Below are 13,429 nucleotides of genomic sequence, written 5' to 3' on the forward strand. Positions count from 1 at the left end.
TGTTTGTTATCAGCCCAAATCAACCATAGGTGTTTATGTTCATCTCAATAGAAAGAGAACGAATAAGCTTGGATTTCTCTTTCGGTGTTCATTCACCCACAAGCTGCAAAGCAAAGTGTCATAAGCATAAACAACGCAAAACAGGTTGTTTTGGTTTCCATCTACATAGAAAGAAGAATCTTGGATTTCGCTTATTTCAAAATCGTGTTCTTTGGAGTTAATGCACATTTACCCAGAAATCGCAGTGTATGTAATGAGACCAAAATAACAAAACGACATATTTCCGCTTCCATATGAGTAGAAAGAAAGAAGACGAATAAGCTTCGATTGGGCTTATTTCAATTCATAGAATCATAGAATCATAGAGTTGAAATTAGCGTGGTGTTTTTTTGGTGTGCACCAGAATCACCTAACCAAAGCAAAAAGGTGTTCTGGGTTCAATCTACATAAAAAGAAGATGATAACGCTCTCATTGGGCTTATTTCAAATTGGTGTTTTCTGGGTTAGAATGCACATTCAACCAAAAATCGCAGAGCGAAATGTTTGTTATCAGCCCAAATCAAGCATAGACGTTTTAATTATTCTCAATAGAAAGAGGACGAATAAGCTGGGATTGCTCTTTAGGTGTTCATTCACCCACAAATTCCAAAGCCGAAAGAAAGCAAAACAGGTTGTTTTGGTTTCCATCTACATAGAAAGAGGAATCTTGGATTTCGCTTATTTCAAACCCACAAGACCTTTTTGCTTTGGTTAGGTAATTCTGGTGCACACCCAAAAAACACCACGCTAATTTCAACTCTATGATTCTATGATTCTATGAATTGAAATAAGCCCAATGGAAGCTTATTCGTCTTCTTTCTACTCATATGGAAGCGGAAATATGTCGTTTTGTTATTTTGGTCTCATTATGTAATGCGATTTCTGGGTAAATGTGCATTAACTCCAAAGAACACGATTTTGAAATAAGCGAAATCCAAGATTGTTCTTTCTATGTAGATGGAAACCAAAACAACCTGTTTTGCGTTGTTTATGCTTATGACACTTTGCTTTGCAGCTTGTGGGTGAATGAACACCGAAAGAGCAATCCAAGCTTATTCGTTCTCTTTCTATTGAGATAAACATAAACACTTATGGTTGATTTGGGCTGATAACAAACATTTCGCTCTGTGATTTTTGGTTGAATGTGCATTCTAACCCCAAAAACAGCTATTTGAAATAAGCCCAATCAGAGCGTTTTCATCTTCTTTCTACGTAGATCGAACGCAAAACACCTAATTGCTTTGTTTGGGGGTGATTCTGGTGCTCACCCAAAAAACACCATATAAATTCCAACTATGATTCTATGATTCTATGAATTGAAATAAGCCCAATCGAAGCTTATTCGTCTTCTTTCTACGCATATGGTTGCGGAAATATGTCGTTTTGTTATTTTGGTCTCATTACATACACTTTGCGATTTCTGGGTAAAAGTGCATTCATACCAAAGAACACGACTTTGAAATAAGCGAAATCCAAGATTATTTCTATGTAGATGGAACCGAATACAACCTGTTTTACTTTCTTTAGGCTTATTACACTTTGCTTTGTTATTTGTGGGTGAATGAACACCGCAAGAGCAATCCAAGCTTATTCGTTCTCTTTCTATTGAGATGAACTTAAACACCTATGGTTGATTTTGGCTGATAAAAAACATTTCACTCTGCGAATTTTGGTTGAATGCATTCTTTTTGCTTTGGTTGTGTGATTCTAGTGCAAACCCAAAAAACACCATGCAAATTCAAATAAGCCCTCTCGAAGCTTATTCGTCTTCTGGAAGAAGCATATGGAAGAGGAAATATGGTGTTTCTTTATTTACGTCGTATTACATTCACATTTTTGGGTAAATGTGCATTAACACCAAAGAAGACGACTTTGTAATAAGCGAAATCCAAGATTCTTCTTTCTATGTAGACGGAACCCAAAACAACCTGTCTTGCGTTTATGCTTATGATACTTCGATTTTCTATTTGTGGGTGAATGAAAACCGAGTGCAATCCAAGCTCATTCTCCCTCTTTCAATTGAGATGAACCAAAACACCCATGCTTGATTTGGGCTGATAACATATATTTCGCTGTGCGATTTTTGGTTGAATGTGCATTTTGGGGTTAGAATGCACATTCAACCAATCACAGCCCAATCAGAGCGTTTTCATCTTCTTCCTATGTAGATGGAAGCCAAAAGACCTTTTTGCTTTGGTTGTGTGATTCTGGTGCAAACCCAAAAAACACCACGCTAATTCCAACTATATGATTCTATGATTCTATGAATTGAAATAAGCCCAATCGAACCTTATTCGTCTTCTTTCTACGAATATGGAATCGGAAATATGCCGTTTTGTTATTTTGTTCTCATTACATACACTTTGCGATTTCTGGGTAAATGTGCATAAACTCCCTAGAACAGGACTTTGAAATAAGCGAAATCCAAGCTTCTTCTTTCTATGTAGATGGAACCCAAAACAACCTGTTTTGCTTTCTTTAGGCTTTGGAATTTGTGGGTGAATGAACACCTAAGGAGCAATCCAAGCTTATTCGTCCTCTTTCTATTGAGATTAACTAAAACGTCTATGTTTGATTTGGGCTGATAACACACATTTCACTCTGTGATTTTTGGTTGAATGTGCATCTAACCCAAAAAACACCAATTTGAAATAAGCCCAATGAGAGCGTTATCATCTTTTTATGTAGATGGAACGCAAAACACCTTTTTGCTTTGGTCGTGTGATTCTGGTGCACACCCAAAAAACACCACGAACATCGCGAACCCTTTGATAAACCTGCGATAGAAGTTGGCGAAGCCGACAAACCGCTGGACCTCCTTCCGGTTGCGCGGGCTCTTCCAATTCAACACCGCTCGCACCTTGGCGCTGTCCATGGCTAGCCCCTTGTCCGACAACTTGTAACCCAAGAAATCCACCTCCGTCGTGTCGAACTGGCACTTCTCCAGTTTGGCGTACAGTCTATGCTGCTGCAACCTCTCCAGCACCTCCCGAACGTCTTGGTCATGCGCTTGCTGCGACTCGGAGAATATCAGGATGTCATCCAGAAAGCAGACGCACTTCTTGTAGAGGAGTCCCGCCAACACATGATGCATGAAAGCTTGAAAACAGTGAGAACCGTTTTGCAATCCAAACGGCATCACTCTGTACTCATAGGTGCCCAGAGGCGTGAACATGGCTGTCTTCCACTCATCGCCCTCCCTCATGCGGATGAGATTGTACGCCCCTCGCAGGTCCAACTTGGTAAACACGCGTCCCTTGCGCACCGTCGCCAGTAGGTCGTCAATCCTGGGCATGGGGAAATCAGAGGGCTTGGTCATCTTGTTCAAGAGGCGAAAATCCACCACCAGCCTCTTTTGGGGCGTGTCCTTCTTCTTCACAAAGAAAACAGGACTGCCCCCTACTGCCCTGGACTCCCGGATGAAACCGCGCTCCAAATTGTGATCTATGAACTGTTTGAGTTCCTGTAGTTCATCCTCAGACATGGAATACAGCCTCCCCTTCGGTAGCGTCGCCCCTGGTAGGAGGTCAATCTTGCAGTCATATTGCCTGTGCGGTGGTAACTTGTCTGCCTCCTTCTCGCAGAAGACCTCCAGAAAGTCTGCGTATTTGTGGGGGACTGCTTGCAACGTTCCCAACTGCAGTTGTGATTCCTCCTCCTCTCCCTCCTGTCCGGGCAGGATGCAGTGTTCTGCGCAGTAAGAGGAGCCGAAGATCAGCTGTCGCTGGTACCAAGCCAGTGTCGGACTGTGCCTGTCCAGCCAACTCATGCCCAACACAATGGGTGTGTCCGACAGTCGTGTGACGTTAAAACTGATGACTTCCCTGTGGTTGCCAAGGCGCATCACCATTGGCGGCGTTTGCTTCACCACCTGCCCCCCCAGCAACTCTCTGCCATCCACTGTGACGACTTGCAGGGGCAGAGTGGCCGGCAATAGCTGTATAGCGTGCTGCTCCACAAAATCCTGTGCTATAAAGTCTGCGTTGCTTCCAGAATCCACAGAAAGCGGGACTTCGATAGTGACGCCATCGGGCAGCTGGAGAGATGCTGTGAGTTGCACTACTGGTTTGGGTGGGAGGGGGTCTGTGGGTTGCAAGATCGCTGGGGACTGCTTCAGTGATGCGTCTGGCTGGGCCCCAGTGCCTCTGTCTCCAGCCAGACATCGTCGTTTCCCTGCTGGTGTTCGCTGTGTTGCGTGGCCGCTTTCACCGTTGCGGAGGCTGCAGTGTGCTTGGAGCTCCTCTGGGGACACTCTTTCGCCAAGTGTTGAGAGCTGTCGCATATATAACACTTCCTGGTCCCTCTAGGAGGTTTAGTCTTGACTGCCGCCGGCGCAGGGGCTCTGGTAGCTGACTGAGCCCTGGCTCCTCCCACCTCCATAGGTTCCACTCCCCCTCCTGGCGGAGGTGTAGATTGCGCACGCGTAGCGTCCCTGGGAACGAAAGAGAAACTTCTCGCTGCTTCGCGCCCTCCACGTCCTTCGTCTCTGCACCACGGACGTTCTTCCAGCCTCACCCCCACAGTCAGCGCCCTTTGGACCACCTTTCAATTCATAGACTCATAGAATCATAGTTGGAATTTACATGGTGTTTTTTGGGTGAGCACCAGAATCACCCCCAAACAAAGCAATAAGGTGTTTTGCGTTCCATCTACGTAGAAAGAAGATGAAAACGCTCTGATTGGGTTTATTTCAAATAGCTGTTTTTGGGGTTAGAATGCACATTCAACCAAAAATCACAGAGCGAAATGTTTGTTATCAGCCCAAATCAAACATAGGTGTTTTAGTTAATCTCAGTAGAAAGAGGACAAATAAGCTTGGATTGCTCTTTCGGTGTTCATTCTCCCACAAGCTGCAAAGCGAAGTGTCATAAGCATAAACAACGCAAAACAGGTTGTTTTGGTTTCCATCTACATAGAAAGAAGAATCTTGGATTTCGCTTATTTCAAAATCATGGTCTTTGGAGTTAATGCACATTTACCCAGAAATCGCAGTGTATGTAATGAGACCAAAGTAACAAAACGACATATTTCCGCTTCCATATGAGTAGAAAGAAGACAAATAAGCTTCGATTGGGCTTATTTCAATTCATAGAATCATAGAATCATATAGTTGGAATTAGCGTGGTGTTTTTTGGATTTGCACCAGAATCACACAACCAAAGCAAAAAGGTCTTTTGGCTTCCATCTACATAGGAAGAAGATGAAAACGCTCTGATTGGGCTCTGATTGGTTGAATGTGCATTCAACCAAAAATCGCAGAGCGAAATATATGTTATCAGCCCAAATCAAGCATGGGTGTTTTGGTTCATCTCAATTGAAAGAGGGAGAATAAGCTTGGATTGCACTCGGTTTTCATTCACCCACAAATAGAAAATCGAAGTATCATAAGCATAAACGCAAGACAGGTTGTTTTGGGTTCCGTCTACATAGAAAGAAGAATCTTGGATTTCGCTTATTACAAAGTCGTGTTCTTTGGTGTTAATGCACATGTACCAAAAAATCGCAAAGTGAATGTAATGCGACCAAAATAAAGAAACACCATATTTCCTCTTCCATATGCTTCTTCCAGAAGACGAATAAGCTTCGAGAGGGCTTATTTGAATTTGCATGGTGTTTTTTTGGGTTTGCACTAGAATCACACAACCAAAGCAAAAAGAATGCATTCAACCGAAAATCGCAGTGAAATGTTTTTTATCAGCCAAAATCGGAAATCGCAAAGTGTATGTAATGAGACCAAAATAACAAAACGCCATATTTCCGCATCCACATGCGTAGAAAGAAGAGGAATAAGCTTCGATTGGGCTTATTTCAATTCATAGACTCATAGAATCATAGTTGGAATTTATATGTTGTTTTTTGGGTGAGCACCAGAATCACCCCCAAACAAAGCAATAAGTTGTTTTGCGTTCCATCTACGTAGAAAGAAGATGAAAACACTCTGATTGGGCTTATTTCAAATAGCTGTTTTTGGGGTTAGAATGCACATTCAACCAAAAATCACAGAGCGAAATGTTTGTTATCAGCCCAAATCAACCATAAGTGTTTATGTTTATCTCAATAGAAAGAGAATAAGCTTGGATTGCTCTTTCGGTGTTCATTCACCCACAAGCTGCAAAGCAAAGTGTCATAAGCATAAACAACGCAAAACAGGTTGTTTTGGTTTCCATCTACATAGAAAGAACAATCTTGGATTTCGTTTATTTCAAAATCGTGTTCTTTGGAGTTAATGCACATTTACCCAGAAATCGCAGTGTATGTAATGAGACCAAAATAACAAAACGACATATTTCCGCTTCCATATGAGTAGAAAGAAGACGAATAAGCTTCGATTGGGCTTATTTCAATTCATAGAATCATAGAATCATAGAGTTGAAATTAGCGTGGTGTTTTTTGGGTGTGCACCAGAATCACCTAACCAAAGCAAAAAGGTGTTGTGGGTTTGAAATAAGCGAAATCCAAGATTCCTCTTTCTATCTAGATGGAAAGCAAAACAACCTGTTTTGCTTTCTTTCGGCTTTGGAATTTGTGGGTGAATGAACACCTAAAGAGCAATCCAAGCTTATTCGTCCTCTTTCTATTGAGATAAACATAAACACTTATGGTTGATTTGGGCTGATAACAAACATTTCGCTCTGCGATTTTTGGTTGAATATGCATTCTAACCCCAAAAACACCTATTTGAAATAATTCCAATCAGAGCGTTTTTATCTTCTTCCTACGTAGATAGAACGCAAAATACTTTATTGCTTTCTTTGGTGGTGATTCTGGTATACACCCAAAAAACACCATGCAAATTCAAATAAGCCCTCTCGAAGCTTATTCGTCTTCTTTCTACGCATGTGGAAGCGGAAATATGGTGTTTCTTTATTTTGGTCGCATTACATTCACTTTGTGATTTTTGGGTAAATGTGCATTAACACCAAAGAACACTACTTTTTAATAAGCGAAATCCAATATTATTCTTTTATGCAGATGTTAGCCAAAAGACCTTTTTGCTTTGGTTGTGTGCACACCCAAAAAACACCACGCTAATTTCAACTCTATGATTCTATGAATTAAAATAAGCCCAATCGAAGCTTATTCGTCTTCTTTCTACGCAAATGGAAGCGGAAATATGGCGTTTTGTTATTTTGGTCTCATTACATACACTTTGCGATTTCAGGGTAAATGTGCATTAACACCAAAGAACACGACTTTGAAATAAGCGAAATCCAAGATTTTTCTTTCTATGTAGATGGAACCGAAAACAACCTGTTTTGCTTTCTTTAGGCTTATTACACTTTGCTTTGTTATTTCTGGGTGAATGAACACCGAAAAAGCAATCCAAGCTTATTCGTCCTCTTTCTATTGAGATTAACTAAAACACCTATGCTTGATTTGGGCTGATAACAAACATTTCACTGCGATTTTTGGTTGAATGTGCATTCTAACCCAGAAAACACCAATTTGAAATAAGCCCAATGAGAGCGTTATCATCTTCTTTTTATGTAGATTGAACCCAGAACACCTTTTTGCTTTGGTTAGGTGATTCTGGTGCACACCAAAAAAACACCACGCTAATTTCAACTCTATGATTCTATGATTCTATGAATTGAAATAAGCCCAATCGAAGCTTATTCGTCTTCTTTCTTTCTACTCATATGGAAGCGGAAATATGTCGTTTTGTTATTTTGGTCTCATTACATACACTGCGATTTCTGGGTAAATGTGCATTAACTCCAAAGAACACGATTTTGAAATAAGCGAAATCCAAGATTCTTCTTTCTATGTAGATGGAAACCAAAACAACCTGTTTTGCGTTGTTTATGCTTATGACACTTTGCTTTGCAGCTTGTGGGTGAATGAACACCGAAAGAGAAATCCAAGCTTATTCGTTCTCTTTCTATTGAGATGAACATAAACACCTATGGTTGATTTGGGCTGATAACAAACATTTCGCTCTGTGATTTTTTTGTTGAATGTGCATTCTAACCCCAAAAACAGCTATTTGAAATAATCCAAAGAGCGTTTTTATCTTCTTCATACGTAGATAGAACGCAAAATACTTTATTGCTTTCTTTGGGGGTGATTCTGGTATACACCCAAAAAAGCTCTGAGCTTCTTTGCAGAGGGTTGGACCTGATGACCCTTGGGCTCCCCTTCCATCTCTACTAGGATGCTCCCTGTCTCACTCTCACTCACTCACTCACTCACTCCTCCTCTCCTTTTCCTGGCAGTTTCACCTTTTTCTGCACTCCTAGCTAGGAAGGGCAGAAGAGGCTGTGCTACCGCCATGTTGGGCGAGGGCAGGGGTACCCGGAAGGAGGTGCCACCGGAGGAGAGGCAAGAGGACAGGAAGGGGAGGGAAACGGGCGGAAGAGCCTGGGCTGCCGCCATCTTGGGCGAGGGCAGGGGTACCGGAAGGAGGTGCCACCGGAGGAGAGGCAAGAGGACAGGAAGGGGAGGGAAACGGGCGGAAGAGGCGCTGCGACGTTGGGCCAGCAGAGACGTGCCGAGCCAGGCTGGCCCTCTCTCTTTCTCCCGCTCACTCTCTCTCGACCCCGCTCTCCCCAGGGGGCAGCCCTGCCCCCCGCCCCGCCCTCACCTGCCTTTCTCCCCCAGTGGCCTTCCTCTCGAGCCCCTTGGCGGAGGGATGGGGCGGGTGGATCGCGGAAGTTTACATAGGTGTCCGTTTGTAAATAAATAAAAATAAAACGGATATATGTATATGTGTGTGTGTATATGCAGTGCTTCTTTTCTAAAAAAAATGATTGGGGGTACTCTCATTTTGACTCAAGAAAATCGCCATTTTTTAGTTCAAACCGGGAAAAATAAATACAGTAAATGGACAAAAGTACATTCACAAAATGTTTTATGCATTCCTCTGTGCCCCCCCCCCCCGAAAAAAGCACTGTATTTGTTCTGCCAAGGGCAGGGTTATTTCTGGATCTGGAGCCAATAAGCACACCAGTGGATGAAGAATAAGCAATGCTTTATTTGCATAAGGTTTTTTTTTTTAAAAAAATAAATCTTATTGATTTTCCATGCAATTATACATTTTTATCCAAAATACAACAAATTATCTCCTTTTTTGAACTTCCTTCAGCGTCTCTGATAATCATCCATATTTATAACTTTAATTACACATTCCCTTCTTTCGTATTGCCATTATACCTCCCTTCCCCCACTATTTCATATTAACAATATTTCTCTATTTTTACAGTGCCTCTTGAAATCCCACTAGAGTTGTGTTCACGCCGCATACGTTTTTCAGATAATCTACTGTCAGGGCTGCCACTCAGTCCCAGCTCACATAGGACCACGTTAGCCAGCGTTCAGGTTAAAAGAGTCTTTATTGGATTACAGCTTCCATTTCCAAACTGCAATATGCAGCCCTACTTCTTCTAGGTCAGACCGGCGAAGACCCGTCTGAGTCTCCGCCTCTAGCACACCAGCTTAATACCCTAGCCTTGCTCCACCTCCTGCGCCTTTCCCTCCATCTCTGGGTCCTTCTGCCCCCCGGGGTCTCCTTTTTCCTACTCTCTTCTGACGCGGACCCCCCTGACCCTTCCGCCTCCTTGCGGCGGGCTTTGGGACCTGGTTCACTCTCTGGGCTGCTTACTGCGCCAGCTTCCGCTACATTTGAACTTGGGGCGCGCGCCCAACTCTCAACCTTCCTCTTGATCGTTTCGTCGCTCCCCGAGGTGGGCGTGACTACTCCTGACTCATGCCCTCCCTCCTTCTGAAAGCCTCCGGAACCCGATATCTGGTCCCCTTTCTCCCCGCTGTTCCCGTCTGGGTACGTGGGTCCCGATCTCCAACTGCTGCTCTCTGATTCCTCTCTGGACCCTTCTTCCTGGGGTGTCCCCCTGCTTTCCCCCCTTGCTCTGACTGCTGGTGCTCCCTTCTGGGAATCCTCGGACTCACTGGATAAGCTCGGCGATCTCGGTTCGTCATCCCCACTCATCTTTCCTTCGTATTCCTCCCCCTCGCTCTCTATCTCCTCCCTTCTCTGCGTCTCTGCTTCTGAACCCCTGACATCCATCCCCCCCTCGAAGCCCCCCCTTCCCCCCTCCCCACTTTCAAGGGTGGTTGCAGGGTGCTCCATCATCACAGGAGTGAATGCCGGATACAGTTCGCTCCTCGTTGCTGGCCGCCAACTGAAGACCTCCGAGTCTTCCTCCTCGCGTTCGTCAACGGTGAGCTGCTCCGCCTCCATTTCAGTGCCGCCGTGCTCGAAACCGAGATCCTCCCCGCACACGTCCATGTCAGTCTCTGCGTCGGTCGCTTGACTTGGCATCTCCAGCCACCTCCGGCGCCACTGCTCCTCTGGCCGATCGTCCCACCAATACGAGGTGTCGGACGCCGAACCCTCCGGTGACCCCTCTGGGGAATGTGTGCGCTGTGCGGGCTCCCCGTCCGAGTCGAAGCCATGGAACGTGCTGGAGGAAAGTGTGGGCGTGAACAACCAGTCGTCGAAGAAGCCTGCTGGCATGGGTCTGTGTGGGAAAAGGGCATGAAACTCGTCCTTGAGCAGGGGTTCCTCCAAAGCGTAGTCTGGCACCCAGCTATTAGCACTAGCCCGGGTGCCCTCCCTGGCTAGGAGGTATTCCACTCCGTCTTCCCCCCATCTGGAGTCCAAAATCTCCGTGACTTCGTTGATGGGGTCCTGCTGTGGCAATCTTCCCGCCTCCGACCGCTCCTGAGACGGACTCGGTGCTGTTCCTGGTTCCTGGAACCTGTGAGGTGTCCTGTAGGGAGTGAGCACCGACCTGTGGAACACCGGATGCATCCTGGAACCCTCCGGGAGCACCAGCCTGAAAGCTACTGGGTTGATCTGCGCTTCGACTTGGTATGGACCGAGTTGCTTGTGCCCCAACTTCTTTTTGGCTAACGATCTGGTCGGCACTGCGTGGGCTGCCAACCAGACCCAGTCTCCCACTCGGATCTCTTCGCCAACCCGCCTGTGCTTGTCCGCTTGCACCTTGTATGCGTGCTTCGCTAGCTCCAGCTGCCGTCGGAGTTGATCGTGGACCTCCTGCAACTCAGACGCGAAAGCGTCCGCCGTCTGCGGTTCCCCTTCCCCCACTCTGTCCAGTCCCGGGAAGGTTCTGGGATTCCTCCCATTGTTGGCGAAGAACGGTGTCACCCCTGTGGACACGTGCTTCGTGTTGTTGTAGGCGAACTCGGCGAGCGGCAGGTAATCCACCCACGTCGCAGGCTGTTGATTGGCATAGCATCTCAGGTACTGCTGCATGATGGCATTGACCCTCTCCGCTTGCCCGTTGGTCTGCGGGTGTCTCGCTGATGTCAGGTTGATTTTGACGTTCAGGAAGCCCATCAGCTTCTGCCAGAAATTCGAGATGAACTGGCGACCGCGGTCGGACAGTATAGACCGCGGCAGCCCGTGCACTTTGAACACGTGATCTATGAACAGTTTGGCTGTTTGTTCTGCCGTGGCCACCTTCGCACACGGTATGAAGTGTGCCATCTTGGTGAACAAGTCCACCACCACTAGTACAGCCGTCTTGCCTCTCGAGCTGGGTAGATCCGTGACAAAGTCCAGGGCCACCCTCTCCCACGGTTCAAACGGCGTTTGCAGCGGTTCGAGCAGTCCCGCCGGTGGTTTGTGCACCGGCTTGGCCCTCTGGCAGGTGTCGCACCTCGCGACGTAGTCCACGACTTCCCCTCTCAGTCTGGGCCACCAAAAGTCCCTTGCGACTAATTCCACCGTTTTTTCCGTGCCAAAGTGCCCGGCCGTGGGTGCGTCGTGCAACTGCTGCAGTACCTTGGCGCGAAGTTCATCTCCCGGCACGTAGATGGCCCCTTTACGTAAGAGCAAGCCGTCCCGTATCTGGAACTCGTCGCTCTTCGCCGTGCCCTTGTGCACCTCGGCCATCTTCGCCTGCGCGAATGAGTCGTCCTGCAACGCCCGCCGCACCGCCTCCAGGTCTACTGTGGCTGAAGCGCACGCCCACGCTGTTGGCGCGAAGATGTGCATGGCTGCCGCTGGCGTCGCCTCTTCGAGGTATTGCGGTTTTCGGGACAGTGCATCCGCCATGATGTTGGTGTCGCCTGGGACGTACTCTATTCGGAAATCGAAGTCAGCAAAGAACTCCGCCCAACGTATCTGCCTCTGGTTCAGGAACTTCGCCGTGCGCCAGTGCTCCAGATTCTTGTGGTCCGTGCAGACCTGCACCGTGTGCTTGGCGCCGATCAGGAAGTGCCTCCATGCTTTGAATGCTGCATGAATGGCAAGCAACTCCCTGTCCCAGATGGTGTAGTTCTGCTCCGACCTGCTGAGCTTTCTGGAGTAGAACGCTCCCGGTCTCCAGACCCCCTGTGGGTCCCTCTGCAGCAGGACAGCTCCCACTGCTCTATCGGACGCGTCTGTCTCTAGCCGCATCGGTCTGCTGGGGTCGATATGCAGCAGTTGCTCTTCCGACGCGAAGACACGCTTGAGTGCCTGAAAGGACTGCTCTGCCTGCTCCGTCCAGATGAATTTCTTTTTCTTGGAGCTTAGCGTGTCCGTAATAGCCGCCGTCTGCATCGCGAACCCTTTGATAAACTTGCGATAGAAGTTGGCGAAGCCGACAAACCGCTGGACCTCCTTCCGGTTGCGCGGGCTCTTCCAATCCAACACCGCTCGCACCTTGGCGCTGTCCATGGCTAGCCCCTTGTCCGACAACTTGTAACCCAAGAAATCCACCTCCGTCGTGTCGAACTGGCACTTCTCCAGTTTGGCGTACAGTCTATGCTGCTGCAACCTCTCCAGCACCTCCCGAACATCCTGGTCATGCGCTTGCTGCGACTCGGAGAATATCAGGATGTCATCCAGAAAGCAGACGCACTTCTTGTAGAGGAGTCCCGCCAACACATGATGCATGAAAGCTTGAAAACAGTGAGAACCGTTTTGCAATCCAAACGGCATCACTCTGTACTCGTAGGTGCCCAGAGGCGTGAACATGGCTGTCTTCCACTCATCGCCCTCCCTCATGCGGATGAGATTGTACGCCCCTCGCAGGTCCAACTTGGTAAACACGCGTCCCTTGCGCACCGTCGCCAGTAGGTCGTCAATCCTGGGCATGGGGAAATCAGAGGGCTTGGTCATCTTGTTCAAGAGGCGAAAATCCACCACCAGCCTTTTTTGGGGCGTGTCCTTCTTCTTCACAAAGAAAACAGGACTGCCCCCTACTGCCCTGGACTCCCGGATGAAACCGCGCTCCAAATTGTGATCTATGAACTGTTTGAGTTCCTGTAGTTCATCCTCCGACATGGAATACAGCCTCCCCTTCGGTAGCGTCGCCCCTGGTAGGAGGTCAATCTTGCAGTCATATTGCCTGTGCGGTGGTAACTTGTCTGCCTCCTTCTCGCAGAAGACCTCCAGAAAGTCTGCATATTTGTGGGGGAC

This window comes from Podarcis bocagei (genome assembly GCF_964188305.1).
Source record: "Podarcis bocagei genome assembly, chromosome: 1".
Lineage (NCBI taxonomy): Eukaryota > Metazoa > Chordata > Lepidosauria > Squamata > Lacertidae > Podarcis > Podarcis bocagei.